Source organism: Mesoplodon bidens, assembly GCF_964165515.1.
Source record: "Mesoplodon bidens genome assembly, chromosome: 17".
NCBI lineage: Eukaryota > Metazoa > Chordata > Mammalia > Artiodactyla > Ziphiidae > Mesoplodon > Mesoplodon bidens.
In genome coordinates this window covers 31,165,447-31,177,948 of record NC_138174.1, presented here as the reverse complement: position 1 = coordinate 31,177,948, position 12,502 = coordinate 31,165,447, and positions in this window count along the sequence as shown.

Here is a 12,502-nt window from a genome sequence, read left to right as displayed (position 1 = left end):
TGTCTGTAAAGCTTTTGATTTCTCCATTGAATCTGTATGAGATCCTTACCAGGGAGAGTAATCTTTTTTGTAGTTTCTTCCTTTTCATCACTTTAAGTATTTCATGCCACTCCCTTCTGGCTTGTAGAGTTTCTGCTGAGAAATCAGTTGTTAACCTTATGGGAGTTCCCTTGTATGTTATTTGTCATTTTTCCCTTGCTGCTTTCAATAATTATTCTTTGTCTTTATTTTTTGCCAGTTTGATTACTATGTTTCTCAGCATGTTTCTCCTTGGTTTTATCCTGTGTGGGACTTGCTGTGCTTCCTGGATTTTGGTGGCTATTTCCTTTCCCATGTTAGGGAAGCCTTCAACTATAATCTCTTCAAATATTTTCTCTGGTCCTTTCTCTCTCTCTTACCCTCTGGGACCACTATAATGCAAATGTTGGTGCATTTAATGTTGTCCCAGAAGTCTCTTAGGCTGTCTTCATTTGTTTTCATTCTTTTTTCTTTAGTCTGTTCCAGAGCAGTGAATTCCACCACTCTGTCTTCCAGATCACTTATCCGTTCTTCTGCCTCAGTTATTCTGCTATTTATTCCTTCTAGTGTAGTTTCCATTTCAGTTATTGTATTGTTCATCTCTGTTTGTTTGTTCTTTAATTCTTCTCGGTCTTTGTTAAACATTTCTTGCATCTTCTCGATCTTTGCCTCCATTCTTTTTCCTAGGTCCTGGATCATCTTCACTATCATTATTCTGAAATCTTTTTTCTGGAAGGTTACCTATTTCCACTTCATTTAGTTGTTTTTCTGGGGTTTTACCTTGTTCCTTCATCTGGTGTATAGCCCTCTGCCTTTTCATCTTGTCTATCTTTCTGTGAATGTGGTTTTTGTTCCACAGGCTGCAGGAAGTAGTTCTTCTTGCTTCTGTCATCTGACCTCTGGTGGATGAGGCTATCTAAGAGGCTTGATGGGAGGGACTGGTAGTAGCTATAACTGACTGTTGTTCTGGTGGGCAGAGCTCAGTAAAAATTTATTACACTTGACTGTTGATGGGTGGGGCTGTGTTCTGTCCCTGTTTGTTGTTTGGCCTGAGGCAACCCAATACTGGAGCCTATCTGGGCTCTTTGGTGGGGCTAATGACAGACTCTGGGAGGGCTCATACCAAGGAGTACTTCCCAGAACTTCTGTTGCCAGTGTCCTTGTCCCCACGGTGAAACAGAGCCACCCCCACCTCTGCAGAAGACCCTCCAACACTAGCAGGTAGGTCTGGTTCAGTCTCCCCTGGAGTCACTGCTCCTTCCCCTGCGTCCCAATGCACACACTACTTTGTGTGTACCCTCCAAGAGTGGAGTCTCTGGTTCTCCCAGTCCTGTTGAAGTCCTGCAATCAATTCACACTAGGCTTCAAAGTCTAATTCTCTAGATGTTCCTCCTCCTTTTGCTGGACCCCCCGCCTCTCAAGCCTGATGTGGGGCTCAGAACCTTCACTCCTGTGGGTGGACTTCTGTGGTATAGATGTTCACCAGTCTGTGAGTCACCAGTTATGGGATTGTATTTTACTGTGATTGTGCCCCTCCTACCATCTCATTGTGGCTTCTCCTTTGTCTTTGGATGTGGGGTATCTTTTTTGCTGAGTTCCAGTGTCTTCCCGTCAATGATTGTCCAGCAGCTAGTTGTGATTCTGGTGTTCTCTCAAGAGGGAGTGAGGGCACTTCCTTCTCCTCCACCATATTGGTTCCTCCTCTGGAGGAAGTCTTTCTTGGGATTTTTTAATAGTTGGGAAATGCAGTTGGGAACAAGATTGCTTTGAGGTAAGAACTGGACCTTGAGCAGTCATATTGGCTGTACTTAAGTAACGTATGAGGTTACACCATTTTCTTCCATGAATAACCCCAATAATTTCAGTTGGATATATCAGATTAGCTACAGGTCTGTGATTAATTTTCTTTCTTTTCTGGGGAAAAAAAGAGATTAGCCAGTCAAAATTCTTTGTAAGACACTCTACTGGAACATACACATGTATTATTTGCTGCAGGAAGATAATGGATAATTCTTACCTTTAAAATGCTTTTATCCCAATATACCTGGTCTCTGTGTAATGTAAAGGAGCCTACATCTTATGAATTTATGAAGAATGGACTACTGGAAAATGTCACATGAATTATGTGATTAATAGGATATAAAAAAGAGATTTTTCATAACTGAATGGGTCCCTCTATTCTGACAATGATCCACATGCATTGCTTATACTCACATCTCAAAATCTGCACCAGAACTTTTCCAAATGTCAGAGAGAAATAATAGTTGGTAATTCCATTGACAGAGTCAAGTCTCTCTAGGGGGAAAAATGCTTGGCCTGAGTCTTGCTACTTCTCTGCCTTTAAATCATTAATGAATTCGATTATGTATAAGATCTATCATTTGTGTTGAGGATGATTCAACAATTTGGGCCTTTTTATAATTTTACCAGTCAACATGCTCTCTCCTCTTCCAAACAATTCAAAAAATGTATTTTGTGTGTCTGATTCTACTTGTTATTTTCCTGATTCTGTTCTTGTTGGCTGGCTATTTTATATTGGCAACCTGTTGGTGAATATGTAAATTTTGTTACACCATCTGTATTGATAACTCTTTAACCTAAATGTAAGCATATAATAGGTGCTGAAATATCACATAGGCAACTGATTTAAGTTTTCAAAGGTGGATAAGTCCAATTACAAAAATCGCTTTCATCACCCTGATACCAAAACCAGACAAAGATGTCACAAAACAAGGAAAACTACAGGCCAATATCACTGATGAACATAGATGCAGAAATCCTTAACAAAATACTAGCAAACAGAATCCAACAGCATATTGAAAGGATCATACACATGATCAACATGATCAGGTGAGGTTTATCCCAGATATGCAAGTTTTCTTCAATATACACAAATCAATCACAGTGATAAACCATATTAACAAACTGAAGGAGAAAAACCATATGATCATCTCAATAGATACATAAAAATCTTTCGACAAAATCAAATAGACATTTATATATATATATATATATATATATATATATATATATATATATATATATATATATATGTATATATATATATAAACCCTCTAGAAAGTAGGCATAGAGGGAACTTACCTAAACATAATAAAGACCATATATGACAGAACCACAGCCAATATCGTTCTCATTGGTGAAAAAATGAAACCATTTCCTCTAAGATCAAGAAAAAAGGAAGGATGTCCACTCTCACCACTATAATTCAACATAGTTTTGGAAGTTTTAGCCACAGCAATCAGAGAATAAAAATAAATAAAAAGAATCCAAATTGGAAAAGAAGTAAAGCTATCACTGCAGATGACATGATACTATATATAGAGAATCCTAAAGATGCTACCAGAAATCTACTAGAGCTGATCCATGAATTTGGTAAATTAGCAGGATACAAAATTAATGCACATAAATCTCTTGCATTCCTAAACACTAATGATGAAAAATCTGAAAGAGAAATTAAGGAAACACTCCCATTTCCCACTGACACAAAAAGACTAAAATACCTAGGAATAAACCTACCTAAGGAGACAAAAGACCTGTATGCAGAAAACTATAGGACACTGATGAAAGAAACTAAAGATGATACAAACAGATGGAGAGATATTCCATGTTCTTGGACTGGAAGAATCAACATTGTGAAAATGACTATACTACCCAAAGCAATCTACAGATTCAATGCAATCCCTATCAAACTACCAATGGCATTTTTCACAGAAGTAGAACAAAAAATTTCACAACGTGTATGGAAACACAAAAGACCCCGAATAGCCAAAACAAACTTGAGAAAGAAAAACGGAGCTGGAGGAATCAGGATCCCAGACTTCAGACTATATACAAAGCAACAATAAATAAGAGAGTATGGTACTGACACAAAATCAGAAATATAGATAAATGGAATAGGATAGAAAGCCCACAGATAAACCCACGCATATATGGTCACCTTATTTTTGGTAAAGGAGATAAGAATATACAATGGAGAAAAGAAAACCTCTTTAATAAATGGTGCTGGGAAAACTGGACAGCTACATGTTAAGGAATGAAATTAGAACACTCCCTAACACCATACACAAAAACAAACTCAAAATGGATTAAAGACCTAAATGTAAGGCCAGTCACTACAAAACTCTTAGAGGAAAGCATAGGCAAAACATTCTATGACATAAATCCTTTTTGACTCACCTCCTAGAGAAATGGAAATAAAAACAAAAATAAACAAATGAGACCTAACAAAACTTAAAATTTTTTGCACAGCAAAGGAAACCATAATCAAGGTGAAAAGACAACCCTCAGAATTGGAGAAAATATTTGCAAATGAAGCAACTGACAAAGGATTAACATCCACAATTTACCAGTAGCTCACATGCAGCTCAATATCAAGAAAACAAACAACCCAAACCAAAAATGGACAGAAGACCTCAAAAGACATTTCCCCAGAGAAGATATACAGATTGCCAAAAAACACATGAAAGCATGCTCAAAATCACTGATCATCTGAGAAATGCAAATCAAACCTGCAATGAGGTATCACCTGACACCGATGAGAATGGGCATCATCAAGAAATCTACAAACAATAAATTCTGGAGAAGGTGTGGAGAAAAGGGCCCCCTCTTGCAGTGTTGGTGGGAATGTGAATTGATATAGCCAATATGGAGAACAGTATAGAGGTTGCTTAAAATCTAAAGATAGAACTACCATATTACCCAGCAATCCCACTACTGGGCATATACCCTGTGAAAACCATAATTCAAAAAGAGTCATGTATGATAATGTTCATTGCAGCTCTATTTACAATAACAAGGACATGGAAGCAACCTAAGTGTCCATCAACAGATGAATGGATAAAGAAGATATGGCACATATATACAGTGGAATATTACTCAGTCATAAAAAGAGAAAATTCAGTTATTTGTAGTGAGGTGGATGGACCTAGAGTTTGTCATACAGAGTGAAGTAAGTCAGAAAGAGAAAAACAAATACCATATGCTAACACAATGTATAAGGAATTAAGAAAAAAATGGTTCTGAAGAAACTAAGGACAAGACAGGAATAAAGACACAGACATAGAGAATGGACTGGAGGACATGGGGAGGAGGAAGGGTAAGCTGGGATGAAGTGAGAGAGTGTCATGGACATATGTACACTACCAGATGTAAAATAGATAGCTAGTGGGAAGCAACTGCATAACCCAGGGAGATCAGCTTATTGCTTTGTGATTACCTAGAGGGGTTGGATAGGGAGGATGGGAGGGAGACAAAAGAGGGAGGGGATATGGGGATATATTTATATGTATAGCTGATTCACTTTGCTATAAAGCAGAAACTAACACACCATTGTAAAGCAATTATACTCCTATAAAACTTTTAAAAAGTAACAATAAAATGAATTAAATGGCATGAACTGCATGAGTATATGATGGTAAGAAAAGTGATGAGTTAGATAACTGTAGCAAACCTTATGTTCTTATATCTGAGAGGAAGGGAAAGCTGATTATACTGATCAGAACAGATCTTCCTCATAATAAGGATAAAGGTCATCTTAGTGGATAAAATAATCTATTTAAATCAAATAGTCTTCCAATTGTTAATTTTGCTGTGGACAACAAGTTGGAAACATTGGTCAGGGTTTACACAAAGACTACTTTAAAAAAAACAAAAAGCAGTGTGAGTTGATGGAAGGAAACAAATGAACAGGCAATAACCAGGAGATCCTACCTGGTGCTATTAAATATAGATATAAACTTTCTAAATCTTTTAAAAATCTTTTGAAATTTGATATCATTATATGAAGTTAAATTCAAAATTGTAATCTTGTGCAATAAAACACTGTTCAAATTTATTCCAATCAGTGTACATAGAAAGGTTTTACCAAACTAAACTAAAAAAAAAGACCTATTTCAGAAAATAATCATCTATCAAAACTATAGCTATATTTTATGAATTATTATACTCTATGACAGTTTTTTTAGTATAATTTTCTGTCCTACATTGCCAGACTCTTAGTAACATCTTTTCAGTTATTTCTTCTCTGGATAGAAAAGAGCACTCTTTAGGTACAATGGTCGCTCAGTACACGCTTTAAGAATAAATAGAGGAACACAGACATTTACTTTGTGTGCCTTTATAATAATACCTGAAAAAAGGGTCATCACTGTAAAACTATGTGTGGAATATTTAATTTATAAACTAAAAAAATATAAATTTATATGTTTAGATAACTCTGTCTAAAAGATAGTCCATGGATTATTTGCTGTTAATTGTGAGAAGGGTTTTGTGCACAGGTAAATTTAAGAAATTTCAATCTTTGTCATTACTGCAACATTTTCAAAACATTTAACATGCTAATATATATTGAGAATGATAGAGGAATGTAATATAAGTTAATTTACAACCTTATGTACCTTGGGAAACTCTTAAAATTCTTATTCTGTAGAACACAATTTTCAGAACTCTGGTTCAACAGTGGTCTGTGCACAAGAAAATATTTGTAATAGTTTCTTTATTGAAATGCATGCAGAATGAGTATTTCTTGACATTTTCAACAATGTTTTTAAACAGTGGCAATTCTGAAGGTAGGTAAGAGGAGGTAGTGGAGTCTAAGACTTTACTATGACAATGGGAAAATATTTACAGTAGGAACCCAATTAAACTGATTGCCACAATAACAATTTGCTTTAAGAATATCATAATTCTTTTCCATTCCCAAGGATCATGTAATTATCAGTTATCCAAAAATTTATGGAATTTACAGTTTTAGGCCTAAAACTTGTTGCTATCTAGTCTGGGTGGTTACTGTTGAGTTACAAGCCATCATTTAAAATAATTTTCAATCTCTCTATAAAACTGAGACTTTGACTTTTTTTCAACCCCATGTTATTCATGAGGTTTTTGGAATTGTGATTTCATATTAAAAAAAAGTCTCTACAAAATTAAACATTATTTTACCATGTTATTTTACCATACTAGCAATCTCATTCCTTGGTAATCACTCAAAGTAATGAAAACTCATGTTTACACAAAAATCTGCACATGAATGTTTATAGTAGCTTTATTCATAATTGCCAAAACTTGGAAGAAACTAAGATGCCCTTCAGTAAGTGAATGGATAAATAAACTGTGTTACATCCAGACAATGGAATATTATTCAATATAAAAATAAATTAGCTATCAAGTCATATCAAGACATGTAGAAAGCTTAAATGCATATTACTAAGTGAAAGAAGCCCATCTGAACAGGCTGCCTATTGTATGATTCCAACTGTAGGGCATTCTGGGAAGGGCAAACTATGGCAACAGTAAAAAGCAGTGGCTGCTACGGATTAAGGAGGAGGGTGAGATGAATAAGCAGAGCACAGAGGACTCTTAGGGCAGTGAAACTATTCTGCCTGACACTATTATGATGGGTACATGTCATTATATATTTGTCCAAACACATAGAGTGCACAACTTGATGATTTGTAAACTATGAACACTAGTTGATAATAATGTCAATGTAAGTTCATAAATTATAGCAACTCTACCACTGTAGGAGATTCTCTACTAGGCATTAATTTTTTTTTTAACATCCTTTTAGTTCAAGAAACTATCTCTGTGGGAAAAATATATATATACTCAAAGGAGATTGTTCTTGGATTAGTAACTTGCAGATGGAGCATGCAAAAGGAACTAGGAAAAAGTAATAAAATTAAGAGTTTTTTAAGTGCCTGATTGGAATCAGTACCACATTCACTGGCTGTTTCTCTTTTTATTGAAGTTATTTATGAAAAGTTGTCCAGAAACATAGGGCTTAGAGTTTTACTTAAATACATCTGAAAATTTCAAACTGATGATTAAATAACTATTTGCAATTTCCATCTTGTAAAGTGATTCTGTTAGTTGATAACATGTTAACAATGTCAACAATACTTAACCATTGTGCATAATAATATTTATTTTCTTTACAGTTTTACATTAAAATAATTATTTGATCTGGTGTTTACTGAAATCTCTTAGAACTAATTATTTTACAGATAAAATTTCTTCATCACAGAGAGATTGTTACAAAACCTAGAGGGTTTTACAATTGGAATTAGAAATCATGTGTTTTGACTTTGAATATTGTGATTTTTAATATATTCTCCAGATGAACAAAAGTCAACTGCTCCATAGAGCTAAAACTGACACTGAGTCATCACTTCAGTCCTTCTCACGAGCTTAGCTGATACCCCTAGGCTGTGTCCATTCTCTGACTTACAATACACACAATCCTATCTCAACATATGGGGGGAATTTTTTTGGTGAAGCCTAAGCTAGAATTGGAATTTTACTTTTTTTACGTGGAGATGATCTTAAGAAATGGACAAAGAGAAATCCTAATCAGTTCTAAAAATTCACTTGCCACTTTCAGTGGCAAACAGGGTGAACACTGATCTGGTTGATTCTTTCAACTGTATCCTGAATTTTCTGAATGCAAGTGGGGGAAAACTTATTCCAATTCCTAGAGTAAACCCAAATGACCTAAGCCAATCACTGTTTTCCATAGTCTACTACTTCAGACATAGAACTAATACAATTTAATCTGTAGCTTTTGAATGAGCTAGTGTTGAGGTACAAGCTTTTATCTTTACTGTAGGATTTGAATTTAGAAACATGTTGCCATAGAAGAAATTCTCAGTTACATGATGTAATTTTTTTATTATTTAAAGTAATATATATATATAAAGTAATATATATATAAGGTAATATATATATAAAGTTATATATATATATAGATATATATATATATTACTTAAAAGCGCTCTAGTTGACACAGCAGAATATAGTATAAGCATATATTCGGTTTCACTTAAAGTCAAAAGATGCTTCCAAATCTTGGTAGAACAGTAACTTATACTCTCTTTTATCAAACACTTGATTAAATCAAAAGTATAAATTAACTGCCATTATTATTTACATTTATTTACATTCATCTAGCAAACTAAAAATGTGGAAAGCTAATACATTTAAGTTTTCATCATTTTTTAAGAAACTGATCACTGATAAAATGATATTCCTCAAGGATGAAACGTTCAGATTCTTTTGGATTGTACCATCTCTTTTCTTTTTTTATATTTAGTTTTTATTTTATATTGTAGTATAGTTGATTTACAATGTAGTGTGAGTTTCATGTGTACAGCAAAGAGATTCAGTTATACATACACATGTATCCATTCTTTTCAGATTCTTGTCCCATATAGATTATTACAGAATATTGAGTAGAGTTCCCTGTGCTATACAGTAGATCCTTGTTGATTATCTATTTTAGATACAGTAGTGTGTATATGTTAATCTTAAACTCCTAATTTATCCCTCCTCCTACCTTTCCTTTTGATAACCATAAGTTTGTTTTTGAAGTCTGTGCGTCTGTTTCTGTTTTGTAAATAAGTTAATTTGTTCCATATTTTAGAATCCACATATAAATATCATATGATATTTGTCTTTCTCTGTCTGACTTACTTCACTTAGTATGATAATCTCTAGTTCTATCCATGCTGCTGCATATGACATTATTTTGCTCTTTTTTATGGTTGAGTAAAATCCCATTGTGTATATATATATATATATATATATATATATATATAATCTTTTTTCAGTATTACTGTTTTATCAATATGCTCTCACTATTATATAATACATTTATACTAAATTGCTTTCTTTTTTTTAATTGGTATAGTGTATTAGTCAGAAAAGGTTGACATTTTTGTTTAAAGTGGAGGTAAAACCATTATTTGCCTGACATGTAAATTCTATACTCTAAACTTTAACAATTAGTTTCGAAAATTTTATAGTGAATCTGTCATATTTGGATTAAAATTTCTCTCATTTATTAGTGCTATAGTAATCAATTACTAATGCTTTAAGTATTTTTTCTCACTAGAGTAAGCATTAGGGTAAAACAAAATAGTACTTGAGAATGTAATTGAATATTCAAATGTAGGCAGCATAATCAAGTCAAAGTATACTGTTTTAGGTGTCTGAAAACCTACATGTGGAACAGAAATTTGGATGTCAACTCCACTGGATCAATTTAAAAGTAGTCAATTGATTGTCTTCTTGTAACTGCATTATTGGATGTTATAATATCTTTTCAAAAGGGAGATTCTGTTGTGTTGGCATTACCTTGGCTCTGGGCGTATCCTAAAAAACAGATTTTTTTTATTTCATATTCTGGATTATAAGACATAAATTTGAAATACTGGGTTGGGGGGATGATTGCTGTGTAGTTGCATCAAGCACTGGAAGCTGGGAATATGTGCAAGAATTGAGAGAAAGATAAAATGAAGCTCTATCAGAAGAGCTCTGAGTAGGCTATGTGGAGTCACAGCACAGTTGTTAATGTGGCAGAATACTCAGGAACCTCAGCCAGCAATACATGAAGTGACATTATTATGCTAACGTATCCTATAACATTCCCCCTCTTAAGAAAGGACAAAATTCTGGTCTTACACAATTCTGGGCACGCAGGACAGTGTGTATGTATATGTGTGTATATGCATGTGTGTCTGTGTCTGTTAATTTCTGTGTGTGTATTTGTTTATCCCAGATAGAGTGATGTATGTTATTTCATTCCATTTATAGTTATATAAAATTCATTTTTGTATTTATTTATATAAAACAAAATTTACTTAAAATACCCTATGAATATAATGAAATTTACCTCTAAATTTTTCTGTCCTAAGGATACAAGAGTACACTTTTACTTGGATACTTAAATGATAACTTATTGTTAATATTTAGGTAGTTTTGTATTTTATGATGTAATAAGTAATGCCTCAATGATACCCTTATGATACTTTAACACACATACACTTTTCTGCATATTCCTGCTTGGTTCCTGAAGATACATTCCTGGAAGTGTTTTCTCTCTTAAAGGTATGACCAGTTTTATGGTTCTTGATATAAGCTGTCAAATAACCTCCAAAGTGTTTGAACTAATTTATGCTCATGGCAGTTGCATAGTAGTGTGTCTGTTTATTGTGCCTGTGGAAAAACTGAGTTTTAGCTAACAAACATTTGCCAACTTGATGTATAAAAGTATATCCTTTTTATCTGCGTTTACTTGGTTAGCAATTGGATTGAACATTTCTAAATTTTTAAGTGATACTATTATTCCCAGACACTCCACCAAACTAGAGTATGTGTTCCTTTCCTCAACACCATTGTCCATTGGGATGCCAAGTACTCTTGGCAACTATTTTTGTAGCTTAAGAATATCATAGGGATATTTCAAAACAGAAATATTTAATTGGGCACAGAATGGTTTCTAAGTAAGGACTGGACTTCCCTGATGGGTTATCCATGGATGAATTCCAAGCTAGTATTGAGGTAAGACATGAGATAACAAGGATCTTGACTTTACCACCAAGGTCTCTTCAGTTCTTCTTTATTAGCAATCATGGCCTATGAACTTGGGCCCAGCACCTTTCATGTCATCTGTTGCTTAGTAGTCTTTTTGAATTGATCCCACTTCTGTCCACATTAGCCCCTCAGGTCATTTTCTCTTGTATCCACCATCAGATCTTCTTTAATGTTATGCTTAAATTCCTCTCCCCCTAGCACAAGTGACCCTTCTCAATTAGAATTGGATAATTTTGTTTTTTATTATTCTCTTTGCAATTTAATATATAACACTAACTCTTTACCTTGTTACTTTCAGATCCAATTTGGAGGTAAAACAAAAGAAAATAATGAATAGCATTATTTTTGCTTTTCCATTTCCACTGTAGTAATCCTGTAAATGATCTTTGTAGAAAAATAAGTTTCAAAGAAGGAAATGAATAAAAGAGAATTACAAAATATATATTTTCTGGTTGTCTCATTACAAATTTGTTATTTATGCATCTTCTTTTGAGAAATGTCTCCTTATCTTTGCCCTTATTTTTTTAATATTAGAGAGAACTAAATTAATTTTAAAGAGAAATTATTAGATTTTGACTTGGATCCCTCATTTTTTCTTTTTGTTCGCCAGATCACCTACTCTCCAAAAAAGAGAAATTTTCAGTCAGTTCAAAAGCTCCTGTTGCTTAGAACTTTCCCACACTACTTCTGTTATCAGTCAAGACTGGATCATAAACAGAATCCCTCTAGGGATTATGACAGTATCTTCATTTAGTCAGAGATGTGTCAAACACAGATGTAAAAAACAACAACAACAACAACATCAAAAACATGGTAAATGCTATTATTTGAGTCACTACAGTATAAAATGTATCTTCTGAAATGATCCCAAGCCTTAAATTATGTATTACTCTATAAACCTGAAATTCTAAATTTCTATAAAAATAGTGAATCCTTTAGGTTGTCCTTGACATATCAAAAACGCAAACATTTCAAGGTTCCTTTAAAGCATTTAGAAGGCATATCAGACCCAGGATTTGTTTTCACTCTGGGGTTCTCATCTGAAATAAGGATAGGAAGCAGTTGAGGTAATTTGTATTCAGGTAATTTGTAA